A 20173-nucleotide genomic window follows, 5' to 3' on the forward strand; every position below is an offset into this window, starting at 1 on the left:
CAAACAGCTATTTTGCACCAGGCACTCTGGTGGACTCCAACACAGCGAACATGAGTCTCCTAAAGTATTGTGCTGAATAGGAGGCTATTTTTCTTTCTTTCGGATCCTGTTCTTAATCATTTTTAAGAGGAATACCAAGAAGGGGCTTCTGGCTCAGTAGAGACATTGATTAAAGCTTGGTAAAAAATGGGCAGACGTGCAGATCTTGGGTAACACAGGTCAAAGTCAACAGACCAGAGTGCAAGTTTTTATGATGGAATTCTCACCACCCACTGGTTTGGGGCTGGTTTTTCATAGCCACCCCTCCCAGCATCATAGTCCTAAGGATACTCATCTCGTTCTTGGCTCCCGGAACTCCCACGGTCAAACTGCCTGCCCTCCTTAAAGCCTGCATCCCAGTCTGCGCAAATGATCGACCAACCAAGTAAGTTCCATTAATGTACCACATGGCATTTTCTGCCTCTGCTCTTGAATCATATCCCACAAAGCAGAACACACACACTGTCTTCTTCATTTTATCCAGGCCCAAGATGATTTTCTTTATGTCACCACTTTTGCTGAAGAGCTCGTAGGTTTGTTCTTCAGCTGTATGAAAGGAAAGATCTCCTACATACAATGTGCGGTTTTTCTTCAGTAATTTCCCCTGTTCTTCACTGTCACCCCGGAAGGGCTGGTCTCGGTACTGGCTCAGGTCGACATAGAAGTTGCTGGGCAGTGCCTTCAGGAGGCCACCTGACTTCAGTGCAGATAGGTGGCCAAGGGCACCATTCGGAGAATGAGGCTGTTTTGTTTTTTGTCTATTTATTTTGAGAAGTCTGTTTTCACTTCTTTCTGGTTCTCCAGTGTATTACAGGGTCGGGAGGCTGGGAACTCCATGGCATATGGGCTCCTGGATGCAATGTGAATTCTGCCAACAATGTGTGTTTGTATGAGATTTGGGAGGCAGAAAAGAGGCGAGAGGACCTAGTCTTCTTTCTCCAGAGTGGACACATGAGTTTTGTCAGATGTGAGTTTTTGCAGAAACCAGTGAAGCTCTTAGCAACCATCTACCTGGGTGTTGTGGGGCAGCTGGGACTGTTAACATTTTCTTGCAGCTTTCTGATCTTTGCCCTCAGCAGTAACCCCTGATTCTCTGAAAGTCAGCAGTAAATCTGAAAACCAAGAAAACCCATCCCCCACATCCACTTCCCTGCTGTTGATTTTTATTCCTCCAGTCTTAGCTTTGTAAGCTCCTAATTCCCTGTGTTAAATCCCTCTCTGATTCAAATACCTAGAGTGAAATATATTTTCCTTAATCCTTAACTTATTGCAGAGAAGCAACAATCTAGAACAGCTCTGCCCAGTAAGAAACTAATGTAAGTCACACATGGGAGACACGTGTAATTTGAATTTTTCCAGCAGGCATATTAAAAAAAGTAAAAAGAAACAGGTAAAGTTAATTCAACAATATATTTTATTTAACCCAATATATCCAAAATATTATCATCTCAATGTGTAGTCAATATGAAAATATGAATTAGATCACTTCCTTTTTGTACTGTCTTCAGGATACAGTGCATATTTTATCTGTAAAGCACTCTTCAGACCAGCCACATTTCAAGCACTTAATAGCTACACGTGACTAGTGGCTCACCTGCTTTCTAACATAGATCTATATAAGGTGTGCATGCGTGCTAAGCTGCTTCAGTCATGTCTGACTCTTTCCGACACTATGGACTGTAGCTTGCCAAGCTCCTCTGTCCATGGGGTTCTCCAGGCCAGAATACTGGAGTGGATTGCCATGCTCTCCTCCAGGGAATCTTCCCGACCAAGGGATTGAACCCACATCAATTACCTCTCCTTCCTTGACAGGCAGGTTCCTTACCACTAGCGCCATCTAGGAAGCCCTCTGGCTCAGTCTACCTGAAATCCAGGAGACCTGGGTTTGATTCCTGAGCGGGGAAGATCCCCGGGAGAAGGAAATGGCAACCCACTCCAGTATTCTTGCCTGGACAATCCCCTGGTTGGAGGAGCCTGGTAGGCTACAGCCCACAGGTCGCAAACAGTCTGACACAACTGAGCGACTTCATTATATAAGATACTAGAGTAAAACTGATAGCAGATTATTGTACTGCTATTTGAACTTTGGGGCTTAGTAGGGGATTGTGTTTCTGGGGCTAGGTTTGGCTCCATCTCCCTACCCAGTCCATCAGGTGTGTGTCAAACGAGATCTGGTTCTCACCCAGGTTGAATCGAAGGCAGCCTTTTGGGTGGGGAGGGATGGGAGCACTGTAAATGCCCCCAAACTGCATGGGAAGTGGCATTGCACAAGAAGGAGCCAGGACCTGGGTCCGAGATGGGTTTGCCTTGGTTTGGGGTGAGCTCAGTGGCTGGGTGGGAATGGGGCAGTTCCTGAGTTGGGTGGCTCTGTGCTGAGACAGCAGATACACCGGTGTGAGGGCCTCCATCATGCCCGCTGGGAACAGGTGGTGCAATGAGAATCAGCAAGACTTGTGCTGAGAGGTGCTGAGCCGGCCACATCCGCCCAGAGCAAGAGCCGTATTTAGAGGCAAGTCCAACTGCACGAGCAAGAGAAACTCAGCTGTGGAGGCCTCTCTTGCCAACAGTGAATCTGAATCAGAAAAAGGAAAAAGAAAAAGATGTGGGATGGATCCTGGAAAGAGCCAGAGTTCCCAAGGTCAGGGGCAGCCAGGATGGATGCATGTAGACGCTAGACTCCAACCACAGGAGAACTGAAATGCTGCCCGCCACGCCAGTAAACAAAGGATGTTGCAGCCATCAAGCCGTAACATTACAGCCTCCCTGATGGTGAGCCCTGAGGGAACTCAGGACGCGACAAACGGGCTGCCCACTGCCAAGCCCATCCAGCAGCCAGCCGCTGCAGCCAGCCCTGACAGTGAGCCCTGAGGACACGCAGGGTACTGGCCCCAGACAGCTGAGGTGCGTGCCAAAGGAATGACTTCAGCTGGCCCAGACTCTCAGGTCTTCCCATATTCATAGAAAAGAGCTCAGTTCCTTAACTTGAGATATCTGGTTTTCTTTAATTAAAAGCGATCTTTTGATCTTCTGACCGCTTGGTGTTTTTGCAAAAAGGCCTATATATCCCAGCTTCCCGTCACCACCCCGCTCCCGCCCCCTTCCTCTTGGAAGAGATTCTCAGTGTTATCTGAGATGCCACGTCCCAGCCTAAGTCCTCAGATTTGTCCACCAAATAAAACATAACTCTCAACTTTCAGGTTGTGCTTTTTTTTTTTTTCAGTCAATAAACAGGAAGAGCAACTGATGATCCAGCTACTAGAAACGATTAGAAACCAAGGCAAGTGTGGATGGATCTGGGTATGTATGTGTATGGCCTCCCCGAGACTCGATCAGGCAAGGCGTGTGGCCGGAGGTACGTGTTTCTACCGGCTGCCTTTGTGTTGTTTCAGCCTCAAAGACCTGCGCACGGCTTCTAACACATAATAATAACAACGGAGAGCTTCTTACTGCAATCCAGACACTGTGGCAAAACTTTGCACACACAATCCCAGTTGATCTTCGCTGAAGCCCTGTGAGGAAAGTACAATTATTATCCCCATTTTAGAGGTAAGAAGACAGAGGACTCAGAACCGTTTGTTGTTGTTCACTCGCTCAGTCCTGTCCGACTCTTGGCAACCCCATGGACTGCAGCACGCCAGGCTTCCCTGTCCTTCACTGTCTCCCGCACTTTGCTCAAACTCATGTCCATTGAGATGATGATGCCACCCAACCATCTCATCCTCTGTCACCTCCTCTCCTTCCGCCCTCAAACCTGCCCAGCCTCAGGGTCTTTTCAGAGCCTTACTGGAGGGCATCTACTTAGTGAAAACGTTAAGCTGCAGTCCAAGTGCAAAACCCTGACTCTGGGAGCCTGGGCCTGGTTGCTCTGCCAGCGCCCCCTTTTGGTAGCACTAATCCCTCTGCCACAGTGCTTCAAAGTCCAGGACAGATGTGAAAAGCAGGGAGGTAAACTGCCAGAGTCCCATTTTGCAAAATCCACAACGACTGTGTTCAGCTTGGACCTGGGCAGAGGACAGCGAGCAGCGACAGGAACGACACTGTCCGCCGGGACCGCGGCACACCCCACCCCCAGCGTTCCAGAAACGACCGTCTGCAACCACAGCGACCTGGGCTGGGGGTGGGGATTGCAGGCACCGCAGGCCTCCTGAGAAAAAGGAATCCTTCTCAGGTAGGAGAAGGCGCCGTTGCCATGGCGACCACAAAACCTTGGCCCAATCCTAGGGCAGTAGCCAGAGTTTGCAGAAAAATAAAATGAAATTGAAAAGAATCAGCCTCTCTCGGCCACGGCAGCCGTCCACAAAGACACAGTGTCTCCGTCGGGCCCCAAGTCTAAACAGATGAACCTCAGAGGCCCGGAGGTCGATGAACCTTGCCCAGGGTTGAAGCATCCTTTCATACCCGGCAGTCCCAAGGCCGGGGCTCAGCACAGCTCTGCCAGGCGGCTGCCAGGGTCAACACAGCGCACCTCGCCGAGCGGCCCACATTCCAGCCGTGGGCCTCCCGCAGCAGCCAGCAGCCAGCTCCTCACAATGCTGGCTTTTTCCCTACGCGTCAACCCGCATTTCCCCCACCCGGCAAAGCCTCGAAGCCCCGGGTGACCCCCTCCTCAGCCCTCCCTGAAGCTCAACGCCTGCACTGTTCAACAGAAAAGTGTTAGTCGCTTAGTCGTATCCGACTCTTTGCAACCCCAAGGACTGTAGCCCGCCTGGCTCCTCTGCCCTTGGGATTTCCCAGGCCAGAATACTGGAGTGGGTAGCCTATCCCTCCTCCAGGGGATCTTCCTGACCCAGGAATCGAACCGGGGTCTGCCACAAGGGAAGCCGGTTGTAATTCCTCTCAAGCAACGGTTCCCCGATTAAGGCCCACATGTGGAGTCCGGGGGCCACCGCCCTCTCCCAGAGGTCACCTGCTCATCGCTAGGCACAGGCAGCACTGTGGGAGGGGACTCTCAAGACCGAGACCTGCCCTAGAGAAACTTGCCACCGCCACCATGCTGCTCCAGGGCACGGCCACGTCCCAGGAGCTGCATAAACCCTGCCCTGGCTAACGTCCTTTCTTCCTGCAGTGAGGTGCTAGCACAAAGTACTCAATGCCTAGACCGCAAAAAAAAAAGACAAAAACAATGAAAACCTACCCAAATCCTAAAGGTTCCTGTATCTCAGAGGGGTCCAAAGGACTGACGGATGCCATCTAGTTAGAACCTGTTGATGGTAGGTTTCATTATCCTTTACTTTTACATTATATTGCATTTTATTTTTAAAAAAAATATTTATATTTATTTATTTGGCTGCACCAGGTCCCAGCTGCAGCCTGCAGATCTTCTAGTTGCATGTGGGATCTAGTTCTCTGACCAGATATCAAACCCCAGGCCTCCTGCATTGGGAGCTCAGAGTCCCAGCCACTGGACCACCAGAGGAGTCCCTTTACATTTATAGTGTGTTTCATGCAGAAATTATGCAAGCATTAAGCAGAATTTTTAACAGGTGAAAGAAAACTGTGTATCCCCCAATGGGTTAAATTACTTTCGTTTGTCTGCATTCCACTGTTGTTGCCTTTTCATCTTTCCAGAGAACTTTGACAATTATATCCTGGCTGAAGTTTAATTAAGCTCATCAGAAGAGAAGAATCAGCATGATTACCCCCATTCCATAAAAGAAGCCCCGGTGAGTAACCAAGGTCAGAGGCCCAGCTGTTCTCTCAAGATTGGGACCAGAGCACAATCTAGGTGAGTCTAGGTTTCTATCCAACTTTCCAGAATACCCTTTGTATCAACAGGGCTCCTGTCCTGAGCTGAACTGAGGCCTGAGAGGATTAGGGAGACAGGTTTCCTTTCATAAACGGGAACAGTGATTGCTGATAAAAGGGGAACCGGGTAGCTGGAGCCTGGGATGAGGGGGAGACTTTGTTTTCACTGCCTTTGAATTGTGTACCATATGTACGAACCAACTCTTCAGAAAATAACTAACTTTTAATTTTAAATGTGTAATTTAAAATTTAAATGTAAGTTTAAAACTTCCTTTTATAAATCAATTTTACTCTGCCCCCAAACTAATGAAGTTGAAACATACATTGTGAATATTGTGGTTAGAGCCATGCCTGGGAGGGCCCACAGTCAGGTTCAAAGGGAACAGACTGGGACAGGAGATCCTGGACCCAGAGTGACCCCTCTACATCCTAAAAGGTGCATACTTCAGTGAAAATAAAATAGCCAGCTCTCGATTTTCTGTGTTAGCATAGAAAAGTCCCGGCACTGGTAGTTTAAATGTTGTTGCTCAGTCGCTCAGTCTCTGTGATCCCATGAATTGCAGCACCCCAGGCTTCCTTGTCCTTCACCATCTCCCAGAGTCTGCTCAAACTCATGTCTATTGAGAGAGTGATGCCATCCAACCATCTCATTCTCTGTCGTCCCCTTCTCCTCCTGCCCTCAATCTTTCCGAGCATCAGGGTCTTTTCAAATGAGTCAGCTCTTCCCATCAGGTGGCCAGAGTATTAAAGCTTCAGCTTCAGCATCAGTCCTTCCAATGAATGCCGATTAAAAGTTATATTTAATTTATGTTCCGCATTGAGATGTCTCTGCATACCTTGGAATATGGATCTGTTTCATGCCTTGAACTTAAAATGCTGCAAACTGAAAAAAAAGAAAAGAAAGAAAAAAAACACCCAAACACTGAAGTACTGGGATACTGTCCGTATTTTCCCTTTGTATTCATCAAAATGCTCTTGGCTGCAGGAAACAAAACTCCTGACAGGAGCTGACTTAGACAATGGGGAAATTTAGTGTCTCACAAAACAGAGAGAACTCAGGTCAGTGTCTCGGTTTGCTGAAGTAGCAGCTCCGCAACGTCATCAAGGCCCGGCCCTCTGCTCTGCTGTCCTCGGGCCGCCTGCTCCTCAGGCTTTGGCAGGACTTCCCGGCATCTTCTCCAGACATGACAGGCTCAAGGGGGAAAAGGGAAGCAGTCTTTCTGTAGAACAAGGAACAAGCCCATCTTTCCAGAGGACAGAGAAGCCTCTCCCAGAATGTTCCCGCCCCCACATTACCCCAGACGTCCCTGCAGGCCTCGTTTCCCTGTGATGGGTTTAGACTAATCAAAGGGAGGAGAATGGATGCTGGCCTGTAAAACAGCATCTGCTGCCTACACAGTCATTCCCTCAAAAAGCCCCTTCCTACAGCCACGTCAGGAGAGGCGTCACATGGGAACAGGCTGAGGTTTTTGAGTAACACTAAGTATCAGTTTGGGCTTCCCTGGTGGCTCAGACGGTAAAGTGTCTGCCTGCAGTGCGGGAGACCCAGGTTCGATTCCTGGGTAGGGAAGATCCCCTGGAGAAGGAAATGGCAATCCACTCCAGCACTCTTGCCTGGAAAATCCCATGGACGGAGGAGCCTGATAGGCTACAGTCCATGGCGTCGCAAAGAGTCGGACACGACTGAGCGACTTCACTTCACTTCACTTCAAGTATCAGTTTAGATCGAGATGCCTGCCTCCCACGTCCTTCTGAGATGGGTTGGGACCTGGGACCCTTTGCTGCAGTGCCTGCACCTGGACAAACATCTCCTCAAGCAACAAAGTACAAAACAACTATAAGAGACTAAAAAATAACCTCGAACTTCCCTGGTAGTAGAGTGATAAGAATCCGCCTGCCAATGCAGGGGACATGGGTTTGATCTCTGGTCTGGGAAGATCCCACAACCAAGCCTGTGGGCCACAGCTGCTGAGCCTGTGTTCAAGTCCCTTCTACCTGTGTGCTCGATGTGATAGGTAGGTTTGGTCGCTCATCATATCCAACTCTAGTGATTCCATGGACTGTAGCCCACCAGGCTCCTCTGTCAATGGGATTCTCCAGGCAAGAATACTGGAGTGAATTGCCATGTCCTTCTCCAGGGGATCTTCCAGGACTGAACCCGGGTCTCCTGCATTGCAGGCAGACTTTACTGACTGAGCCACCAGGGAAATCTGTAAAAAGAAAGATAAAGCTCACATCACTAAAAAAAAAGCAGCTTAGATGGAAAAAGTGGAAGTTTAGTAAGCCATTAAAAGCAAGATTCACCATGAGGGAACACAGAAAGCCACCAGCCCATGTTCAAGGTGAATGTGTCTATTAAGATGAGTACCATGTTCATTATTATCGTTTCCCAGAAATCTACCTGAGCCAAAGGTATCTTTCAAGGCTACTGAAATGTGTCAGATGAAGTGTGTAGGATCCAGGTGTCAGAAAAAGAGTCTCATTGACACAAAGGTTCATTGTGCCGAGGTCTCGCCCTTAGCAACTGCACCCTCCCTAGAAGCTCAGAAGTGGACGCTTAGGGAGTGCTCTCATTAAAGGCCTACAGCCCCTGGGAGAGGGGATGGATTGATGGCTGGCTGAGATAACAACCACTTCTGCCACACAGAGCCCCAGTTAGAGGTTAAGAAAAGAATTGCCTACAAGCAATTTACAAGGAGCAGCTAGGAAATAAAACACAGTGTCAGATGGGCCTTTGAAAACCAATGTGGGAATCTGTTCCTTTTTTTTTTCTCTGGAAAGAAACAGAAGGTAGAGCCACTGGCTACATTTATTTTTGGAGCAGGGAGAAGGGGAAAGAAAGGGAATATATAGAAAAAGATGTCGAATATGGATTGATCTGATTCAACCCTGGAGAAAAACATCCATCTCCATGTGTCAGGGTTAAGAAGGGTCACATACTCGTGAACTTGCTATCAGAAATGCATGGCTTAGTCTTACTTTTTAATAGCAGAAAGAGCAAGAATGCTGGCATGGGGTCATTCTGGAATCAAAAACGGAAACATACGAATGCCTGATTCATCTTCCACCTTACACAGCCACACTGTGTTCCAGAGCAGTATTCCTCAAGATTTACTGTATAAATCCCCCAGGGACCTTGTTCACGTGCAGATTCCAACTCAGATGTGGAGCGAGACCCAGAATTTTGCCTTTGTAATTGTTCCCAGGGAATTCCCTAGCAGTCCAGTTGTTGGACTCTGCGCTCTCACTGCCAAGGGCCTGGGCTTGGTCCCTGGTCAGGGAGCTAAGATCCCACAAGCCAGGCTGTGCGGCCAGAAAGAAACCAGGTTCCCCGGGGATGCCGATGCTGCCAGCCCAGGACCACATTTTGAGTAGCCAGGTTCTCACTGTGATTGAGCATAAGGTTTATTCAATTAAGAGTAGGTGTGATTTTAAGATGCCTAAAGGTTAAAACAGAGAGGAACCTTTAAGAAAGTCAGCTCAACGGCAGTAACAACAAAAATTTTTTAATGGGCAAAACTTGAACAGTTATCACTAATCATTAGGAAAATGCAATGAGACACCACTTCATATATGTTAGAGGGGATGTTATTTCTAAAAAAAACAGAAAATAACAAATACTGGGAAGGATGTGGAGAAACTGGAACTCTTGCACTTTGCTGTCAGCAATTTAAAATGGTACGGCTTCTATGAAGAACATTCTGTAGTTTCTCAAAAAATTAAGCATAGAGGATTTGGGGAAAATGGAGACATAAGAGGCACCTGATATGAAGAACTAATTCATTGGAAAAGACCCTGATGCTGGAAAAGATTGCGAGCAGGAGGAGAGGGTATCAGAGGATGAGATGGTTGGATGGCATCACTGACTCAATGGACATGAGTTTGAACAAACTCCGGGAGATAGTGAAGAAAAAGGAAGCCTGGCGTGCTGCAGTCCATGGGGTCACAGAGTGGGGCACGACTTAGCCACTGAATGATGACAAAGAGGCATCAGGAGAAAATAATCTGGAAAAGAACATACAGATTCTTTTTTAGATTCTTTTGTATAGATTGATAGATATATCTGAATCATCTTGCTGTACACTTGAAAGTAACACAACATTGTAAATTAACTATATTTCAATTTTTTTAAATCAAATTGAAAAAAAAGAAACACCAGGAATATTTCTGCTCACCTAGACAACAACTGCACTGGCAGAATCTATCTGATATAACTATTTTGGAACTCTGGAGTCCATTGAAGGCTTGCAAATTCCAGGGGCAGACTTGGGTGGTAAATTGCAGTTAATTGCAGTCAATTTTAGTTTTCAGCAGCAGTAGCAGCTACCTATCCACCAACCCCAGCCATGAGGCAGGCAGCTGTGCATGTGTTCCTGGCACAGCTTGGACACAACTTCCTAGAGCCAGGGTGAGCAAAAAGGAGCCTGTCCTCCAAATATCAGTGCTCTGTGCGGTGGTCACTGACTGCTGCTTCTGATCACAGAGGTGCAGGTAAGAAACAGGCAGCCCTAGTTGTACCTCCCTACCCCCACTGTTGCAAGCACCTCCCTCTCCAGTTAAAGTAACCAGGGAATTTAAAGGGCCAAGGCTCTTTCCCCCACGTCCTTCATTTCTCTCTTTTTTCATGTTTGGGAGCCAGCCATTAAAGAGTAAGATGTTCAAAAACAACTGCATATATGAGGAAAATTAGAAAGTAAACTCCACATACCCAGTAAAAGGCTCAGAAAAGACCTAAGAAGGTTTTTAGTTTACACCTCAGGCTGATTCTCCCCACAGAGACAACTTGCAATAATAAAAAGCAATAACAAAGCCTGGAGAAGGGGGAGGATTTGACTTCTAGAATTACCTCATTATTAAGTTCAAATGTCCAAAAAAAAAAAAAAAAAAACACCACAATGCATGCAAAGAAACACAAATCCGTGGTCCATTCAAAGAGGTAAAAAAATCAACAGAAATTGTTCCTGAGACAGACCTGATAACTAATCAACTAAACAAAGGTGTTAAAACAATTATCTTAAAAATGCTCAAACGAAGTCAAGAAAATGATGTAAGAATAAAATGGAAATATCAAAAAATAAATAGTAAACCTAAAAAGAAACCGAAAAGAAATCCCAAAGCTGAATAATACAATAATTGAAAATTTCACTTGGGGGCTTATCTGGTGGCTCAGATGGTAAAGAATCTGCCTACAATGCAGGAGACCTGGGTTTGATCCCTGGGTTGGGAAGATGCCCTGGAGAAGGGAAAGGCTACCTGGGAATGGCTATTCTTGCCTGGAAAATTCCATGGACAGAGGAAGCTGAAGGGCCACGGTCCATGGGGTCATAAAGAGTTGGACATGACTCTCTTTCACTCACTCAGAAATAATTCAAAGGCGGGTTTAAACAGGCAGAAAAAGGAAGCAGAGGATGTGAAGCTGAAGAATATAAAAAGTGAACAGAGCCTAAGAAACCTGTGGAATGCCAGCAACCAGATCAATATACACACTGTGGGAGTTCTAGAAGGAAGAAAAGAGAAAGGGGCAGAGAAAAATATGTGAAGAAATAATGACTGAAAACTGCCCAAATCTGATGAAAGACAGTACATACTTACAGTGGAGTATTGCTCAGCTTTTCAAAGCTAGAAAGTTCTGCAATATGCTACAACATGGATAAACCATCAGAACATTACACTAAGTGAAATACACCAGTCACAAAAAGACATAAACTGCATGATTCCAAGTTGTTTGAGGTACACAGAGTAGTCAAATGCATAGGCAGAAAGTATGGTGATAGTTGCCAGCGGCTAGAGCAGTGGGCGATAGGAGTTAGAGGTCAGTGGGCATAGAACTTCACTTTGGGAAGATGGTTCTGGAGATGGATGATAATGTCAGTTGTACAACAATGTGAATGTACTTAATACCACTGGAACTAAAAATTGTTAAAAAGATGAGTTTTCTGTTCTTTAAATTTTACCACGAGGACAAAAAGAAGGTTAGCCAATTTAATCCCCCAGTTTCATGTGTGAAGAAGGTAAGACAAAAGATTATTTTGAATGACAAAGAAGATGGCTTAGATCAATTAATAGGTATAGCTGGCTGGTGATGGAAACCTGAGACCTAACTCCCAAGTCCAAGGTCTGACCTCAGAATTCTGATGCTATGCTGGTCTCAAATGGTGCACAGACACAAGCTTGAGTAGTGAAGAGAGAAAAGTAAGTATAGAGTCCAGCTATAATTCTGCCATTGTTGACTGTGACACATTAGATGAACCCTTGACTTTCCTGGGAGAGTCCTCTTCTCCGTAAAATATAGAGACTGATGACATTCTCATCAGCAAAGTGAAGAGAATGTCTTCCAAAATATTTTGCTGGAGATCCTGGTCTCGAGAGATATCTGTGAGCAGGGGCAGGGAATATGGGTTTGTAGTCAATATTTGGGAAATTCTGCAGACTGAATCTCTCTTGGATAGTCACAGAGTACATTAGCATGTTAAAGACTCTGGAAAGTTCTGTAGTAAAGAAATCTGTTCGTTTTTTTCTTTACTCAGCAATTTTACTTGGGGCTCCGAAAGCAGATGACGAGACAAAGATTTGAGTACAAGTAGTTGATTTGGGAAGAGAAGGGAAAAAAGGTAAGGAAATTGAGAAGCAAATAGGGAAGGGAAGGCATCCTTGAAGGAGGCATTATTAAGCCAGCTGCCACTGGGGACAACTGGACCTGAGTCCCACTGGGACTTCCCTGGTGGTTCAGTGGTTAGGACTCTGTACTTCCACTGCAGAGGGCCTGGGTTCAATCCTTGGTGAGGGAACTAAGATCCCACGTGCCACACATTGTAGCAAAAAAAAGAAAAGAAAGAAAGAAACTTATGTGATGCCTGTTCATAGCTAAATTATCATCTAGTCCTAAACATTGACCCTCCTCTTGCATGCTACAGAAGGCTGACCTCCTTCAAGGGCCCATGGCGCCAGACTCCATCCAGGCTTGGCAGGTGGGAAGTCTCAGAGACAGGCCCCGAGCTCCCATCACTTCATCCCTGGGATGTGTGGGTATCTGTTTCTCAGGCTTTCCTCCCAGAGGTGACCCGAGAAAGGAGGCCATCTCATCTTTCACCACATTCATCCTTTGAAATGGAGAGGATTCATCTAGATTCTCAAGCTTGCAGGTTTGATTTTTTTTTTTTTTTCCAGTTGTGTATGGGCCACCTGAAATATTTGCTTATGTTGACAGAGAGAATTCTTACCCGAGCCTGTGGAAAATCTGAGGTCAGAGATCAGTAACTCAGGGCTAATATCATAACTGTTGGTACCAAAGAAAAAAAAAAGAAGCACCAATCCTTCATGAAGAAACGTGGTCAGCCCTCCAGACAGATGGACGGTCCCTAATGAAGTGCCTGCTGAACAGTCAGTCCGTCCAACACCGCTGTCAGCGTCCAGCCTCACAGCAAGGCAGCCAGAGCCTCACTTTGGGTGGAAAAAACTACACTGGCCTTGGTTCAAGCCTCCTCACTCTCTTTAGCTGACAATTTTAAAAAGAAATCAAGAACCAGAAAGAATTAGAGGTTTGCCAATTTTTTCCCTCACATCCAGAGGCTTTCCTGCTCCTAGAAAACATGAGATTCATATTTAAGCTCTGTTTCCACCCTGCACAAACATATCAATAATCATCCAATGATACACACACCATGACTGTATTTACAAAATGTGAATATAAATTATCTGGCAATCGTATTAATGTGAATATACTTAAGAATGTTTGAGTGAGACAATGAATGGACGTGTTTGTAAATACCAGATCCCAATGTGCAATCACTTCAGTGGGTTCATCCAAGAGCCTGATGCTGTGCTGAGGGGTAAGGAGACAGTAGATTAGCTTGCTTGGAATTGCTGTTTCTGCAGCCAAAGAGGGTCAGAAATCGGCCATTTAATACATTTCAACTTCGCACAAAAGTGAATGACACAAGCCCTGGGTTCAAGGAGTCAGTGGCTCAGGAGAAGAGATTAACATGTTAAAAAGCCAAATTTGGGACTTCCCTGGCAGCTCAGTGAATAAGAATTCACCTGCCAATACCGGGAACACAGATCTGATCCCCAGGAAGACCCCACATGCCTTGGAGCAGCTAAGCCCATGCACCACAGCTACTGGGCCCATGGTGTTGCAACTACTGAAGTCCTCCCTAGAGCCTGTGCTCCCCAACAAGAGAAGCCGCTGCAGTGAGAAGCCCGCACACTGCAGTGAAGAGCAGCCCCCGCTCGCCGCAACTAGAGAAAGCCTGCACAAAGCAACAAAGACCCAGCACGGACAAAAATAAATAAAATTATTTTTTAAAAGAAGTTAAGGACATAAACAAGAAAAAAAAGTTGATATAAGAACTTAGGTACAGGCAGCATGCTGAGGGTCCGGAGAGTTGATGGAGATGCCCTAAGGAAGTAAAATTTTTGCCTTTTTGTAAAAAAAAAAAAATCAAATATTGCACAAATATTGAGAAAAGAAAAAGTGTGCCAGTCTTAACCTCCAAAGATGATTCATGTTACCAATAGTTTAGTGCATTCTAGACTTTGCCTATGCTTTTATTCTTTAAGAAAATTTGTTCTTATAGACCATCTTGTTTTACAGCGTGTTTTTCTTTCACTTGACCATACATCTTGAACATTTTCCTCTTCTTCCAATCTCATTTTTCTCTGATTGCATGGTCTTCCATTGTGAGGAGGCACCATGACTTATTTCACTCTCCCCTGTGGATGGATGTTTAGATTGCTTCCACTTCGTGACATTTCCAACAAAGTTGCAGTGAACGCCCTTGAAAGGACATGTCTTTTTCTGGTTTAAAATCCTAAAAGTAGGTTTGCTAGATCAAAAGATACAGACGTTTTATGTGTAACTAACATTGTCAGACTAGAGGAAACAATTTTTAAGTTGGCCTTGAGGATCAGAAGAAATAGGGGAATCAGATTTTTCAGACTTAGGTCAGCGTATGAGAAAGGACGTAGAGCTGAAAGATGGAGCAACAAGCCAACTCCTGCGACCTATGATTTAGGGCAGTGGCTGATGAGACCAAAACAGTAGTTTGGGGGCTAATTGTACGTGGAAGGACTGGGACCCTACAGCTCCTCACTGGACCATTTCCATCTCTGCCTTTTCCTCAAAACTCACACCCACCATCAGAGCTCATACACATTAAGCTGTGATCACTCTGGGGATAGTGGACGTGGAGAGGTGCTAGAGGTATGATGACTGATTTTACGTGTCTGTTTGGCTGAGCTCGGGCATGTCCAGACAGCTGGTAAAAGCATTACTTCTGAGAGTCTGAGTCAGTGTCTGCAGAAGAGACTGACATTTGAATTGGTAGACACATCTCCATCCCCAGTGTCAGGGGACATCGCCTAATCCACTGAGGGTTCAGTAAAACAAAACAAAACAAAATGAGGAAAGGGAGAATTTGCTGTCTCTGCTTGAGCTGAGACATCCGTCTTCCGCCCTTGGACGTCAGACATTAGCCCTCCTAGTTCATCGGGCATTCAGACTTACACTCACTGGGATTCTCAAGTTTGTGGACCTGAACTTAAACCATCGGTTTTCTTGGTTCTCCAGCTTGCACAAAGCAGATTGTAGGAATCCTGAGCCTTCATAATCCCATGAGCCAATTCTTCTAAGTCTCCTGTTGTTGTTTAGTCACTAAGTTGTGTCCGACTCTTTCACGACCCCATGAACTGAAGCCCTCCGGGCTCCTCTGTCCATGGGCTTCTCCAGGCAAGAATATCGGAGTGGGTTGCCGTGTCCTCCTCCTGAGGCTCTTCTCAACCCAGGGATTAAGCTTGCATCTCTTCCGTCTCCTGCCTTCGCAGGCAGGTTCTTGTCCACTAGCTGCCTTGGAAGCCCACATCTGCCTATCTCTATCATGATGGTTCTGTTCCTCCGGAGAGCCCTGTCTGTCACAGGAGATGTCGGCCATGGGGAAGGGTTAATGAGACAGATGGAAGCTTGCCTAGCCCCCTTGTTTTGCTTGAGGGCTGTGTAAAGGGTCTTTCCTTAAATGTGAAGGAGGAGAAGGTATTGAGAGAAAAGGGAAAGTCGTTAAAGACAGAGAATTTGAGAGACAAAGCGTTAAGTGATGATACGAACACTGGGAGTGCGTGGGCTCTGAGCAGAGGGACTTTGAAGACAGGCTGTGTGCAGAGAGCCCTCTTTACCGTGGAGCCCGAGTCTTGGGTGAAACAAAGACTTCCAGAGGGCACGTGGGCACAGATGGTTTAGACGGAATGCAGTTCTGTGCTGGCCACTGCCGGGCAAACACCTTCCTGGAACTAGTCTGCCCGAGTTTGTATCTGCAGCTAAATACCCTGGAGGTTTTCACTCCCCACCTCACCTTTCCCAAGCGCCCATCTCCCATTTTTAGCTCTTATTTTGTCGTTAACCACTCCCTAAGTGCCTGTATTTTCTATGTTGGGGCACGATTTTGCGCAGAGGGGAAGTCTTGCAAGATTGCCACAGGGAGAACAAGAAATGGATGTGCTCGTAAATGTCAAGAAGCCAGAAGAGGTTTTCTGACATCCTGGGTGTGGTGAAAAATAGCCAGATCAGGCTTTCATTACCCTCCGTCTGATCAGTGTTACAGAAGGGATCCTAACACACAACGGGCTGCATTCTGTGATCCATGAGAAGTTGTCACAAATGATTTTTTAAATGAATTGCTTAAGCTACCTTGTGCCCTGAGAAAAATGGCCCTGTATTCAGAAAAATCTCATTTTTTTAAAGAGGCAATTTCAGTAGCTAAATATTTGAACGTGGTTAAGTATTTATAGATTCACAGCGTTAAATATTCAGGTTCCCTCTGGTAGGCAGATGACTTTTATCCTCCGTCATAGTCTCACAAACTCACGTATCTCTCATTACCTGCTTCCTTAGCTATTCTTGTTAGCCCTTTTGAGTCATCTAATTGCTCCAGCAACCAAGATATTTCTATCAACTCCTGCTCATTAAAAGGCTTGGCTTCCAATGATCCATGCCTCGAGCCAGAATCAAAGCTACCAGTCAGAATGGCCATCATCAAAAAGTCTACAAATAAATGGTGGAGAGGGTGTGGAGAAAAGCGGACCCTCCTACACTGTGAGAATGCAAATTGGTGCAGCCGCTATGGAGAACAAGATGGAGATACCTTAAAAAACTGAAAAATAGAACTACAGCAATCCCACTTCTATCTGGAGAAAACCATAAGTTAAAAAGATACATGCACCCCAGTGTTCACTGAAACACTTTTTACAGTAGCCAAGACATGGAAGCAACCTAAATTTCCGTCAACACAGGGATGGGTAAAGATGTCATACATATATAGAATGGAATATCACTCAGCCACAAAAAAGTATAAAATAATGCCACCTGCGGCAACATGGATAGACCTAGAGATTATCATTCTCAGTGAAGTAAGTCAGCCAGACAAAGACTAATATCACATGAGATCACTTATATGTGGAATTTTTTTTTAATGACTTCCCTAGCAGTCCAGTGGTTAAAACCCTGCACTTCCACTACAGTAGTGGGGGCGAGGGTCCATCTCTGATGGGGACCTAAGATTGTGTGTGTTTTATGGCATGGCAAAATTTTTTTTATTTTAAATAAAAATAAATGCTATAAATGAACTTATTTACAAAACAGAAACAGACTCACAGAATTTGAAAACAAGCTTACGGTGACCAAAGTGGGAGGAGGGATACATCAGGAGCTTAGGATTAATATGACATGCTATTGCATAGCAGCTAGATAACGAACAAGCACCTACTGTGTAGCGCAAGGAACTCTACTCAATACTCTGTAAGAACTGTGTGGGGCGAAGACTCTAAAAAAGAATGGATATATGTATAACTAACTCACATTGCTCCATGCCTAGACCCAGAGTTAGCTCTGAACTGGAACCTTCCCTTCCGCTTTGCCCTTCATCCGCCCCCACTCCCTGCTTCCACCATCACCCTGGCCACAAGCCAGCTCCAGCTCCCTCCCCAGCTCTCTGCTGCCCGTTCCTTCTAAAGCTCCTACACTCCTCTCCCTCTGAAAAAGGAAGGGAACAGGCTGCCCTGTGGGCTTGCTTCCTCCCCAGAAGCCAGAAGACATGATTAGGGACTCCGAGGAGTGTCAAATAAATCTTGCAGTTTGGGCCAAAAGTAATAGGATTGAGATTTGGCATCAACTTAATCACCTTAGATGACCATGTGTGACCCCGATGAGTCCGCACACACTCTTTCATCCTTCTCTTTACTCGGCCTCCCATCTTTTTTTTTTTTTAAGTTATCTCCCAAAGAGACACAAGATGAGTGGCCACAAGGGTCTGCCGACATAGAGACATGTTGAGTCCAAGTCGGGAGGCCCCTGAAACTATCTGCTTCATTCAAGCTTCTCTTCCATTCTGCGGGGTTTCCCTGGGGGCTCAGCTGGTGAAGAATCCACCTGCGATGCAGGAGACCCTGGTTTGATTCTTGTGCAGGAAGATGCCCTGGAGAAGGGATAGGCTACCCACTCCAGTATTCTGGCCTGGAGAATTCCATGGGCTGTATAGTCCATGGGGTTGCAAAGAGTTGGACATGACTGAGTGACTTTCACTTCAATTCACTTCCATTCTGAAAACCCATGTCCTTCCAGTAAGTCCCTTTTTTGTCTAGCTGGGTTGAGCTAGATTTCTGTTCATACTCCACATGCTATAATAATCCATGAACGTGTGTGCAGTGTAGAAACTTCTATTCTTGGGCTCTGTATTCAATGTCATTATTGTTCAGTTGCTCAGTCCTGTCCAATTCTTTGAAACCCCATGGACTGCAGCACCCCAGGCTTCCCTGTCCTTCACCATCTCCCAGATTATTCAACATCTTATGATAAACCATAATGGAACAGAATATATATATATTTGTATTTGTATATATATATACATACATATATATGTGTAACTGAATCACTTTGCTATACAGCAGAAAGTAACACAATATTGTAAATCAACATCAGTTCAGTTCAGTCGCTCAGTAGTGTCCAACTCTTTGCGACCCCATGAATCGCAGCACACCAGGCCTCCCTGTCCATCACCAACTCCCGGAATTCACTCAAACTCATGTCCATCGAGTCAGTGATGCATGCCATCTAGCCATCTCATCCTCTGTCGTCCCCTTCTCCTCCTGCCCCCAATCCCTCCCAGCATCAGAGTCTTTTCCAATGAGTCAACTCTTCGCATGAGGTGGCCAAAGTACTGGAATTTCAGCTTTAGCATCATTCCTTCCAAAGAAATCCCAGGGCTGATCTCCTTCAGAATGGACTGGTTGGATCTCCTTGCAGTCCAAGGGACTCTCAAGAGTCTTCTCCAACACCACAGTTCAAAAGCATCAATTCTTTGGCGCTCAGCCTTCTTCACAGTCCAACTCTCACATCCATACATGACCACTGGAAAAACCATAGTCTTGACTAGACGGACCTTAGGCCGCAAAGTAATGTCTCTGCTTTTGAATATACTATCTAAGTTGGTCACAACTTTTCTTCCAAGGAGTAAGCGTCTTTTAATTTCATGGCTGCAGTCACCATCTGCAGTGATTTTGGAGCCCAAAAAAATAAAGTCTGACGCTGTTTCCACTGTTTATCCATCTATTTCCCATGAATTGATGGGACCAGATGCCATGATTTTTGTTTTCTGAATGTTGAGCTTTAAGCCAACTTTTTCACTCTCCTCTTTCACTTTCATCAAGAGGCTTTTTAGTTCCTCTTCACTTTCTGCCATAAGGGTGGTGTCATCTGCATATCTGAGGTTATTGATATTTCTCCCAGCAATCTTGATTCCAGCTTGTGTTTCTTCCAGTCCAGCGTTTCTCATGATGTACTCTGCATATAAGTTAAACAAGCAGGGTGACAATATACAGCCTTGAAGTACTCCTTTTCCTATTTGGAACCAGTCTGTTGTTCCATGTCCAGTTCTAGGTGTTGCTTCCTGACCTGCATACAGATTTCTCAAGAGGCAGGTCAGGTGGTCTGGTATTCCCATCTCTTTCAGAATTTTCCACAGTTTATTGTGATCCACACAGTCAAAGGCTTTGCCATAGTCAATAAAGCAGAAATAGATGTTTTTCTGAAACTCTCTTGCTTTTTCCATGATCCATAGGATGTTGGCAATTTGATCTCTGGTTCCTCTGCCTTTTCTAAAACCAGCTTGAACATCAGGAAGTTCACAATTCATGTATTGCTGAAGCCTGGCTTGGAGAATTTTGAGCATTACTTTACTAGCGTGTGAGATGAGTGCAATTGTGCAGTAGTTTGAGCATTCTTTGGCATTGCCTTTCTTTGGGATTGGAATGAAAACTGACCTTTTCCAGTCCTGTGGCCACTGCTGAGTTTTCCAACTTTGCTGGCATATTGAGTGCAGCACTTTCACAGCATCATCTTTCAGGA

At 45.6% G+C, this 20173-nt stretch overlaps 2 non-coding genes and 1 pseudogene across 2 annotated transcripts; 2 read left to right on the forward strand and 1 right to left on the reverse strand.

The window, feature by feature from the left end:
- Window positions 1-248: 248 nt before the first annotated feature.
- The window catches only part of LOC120882892, a 54675-nt pseudogene continuing 34750 nt past the window's right edge, over window positions 249-20173 (reverse strand).
- On the forward strand, window positions 7283-7354 carry TRNAC-GCA. The gene has a single exon. It is a non-coding gene; the product is annotated as a tRNA-Cys (tRNA).
- Window positions 12500-12572, forward strand: TRNAG-UCC. Its single transcript has one exon. It is a non-coding gene; the product is annotated as a tRNA-Gly (tRNA).

Source organism: Oryx dammah, unplaced genomic scaffold (assembly GCF_014754425.2).
Source record: "Oryx dammah isolate SB20612 unplaced genomic scaffold, SCBI_Odam_1.1 HiC_scaffold_24, whole genome shotgun sequence".
NCBI lineage: Eukaryota > Metazoa > Chordata > Mammalia > Artiodactyla > Bovidae > Oryx > Oryx dammah.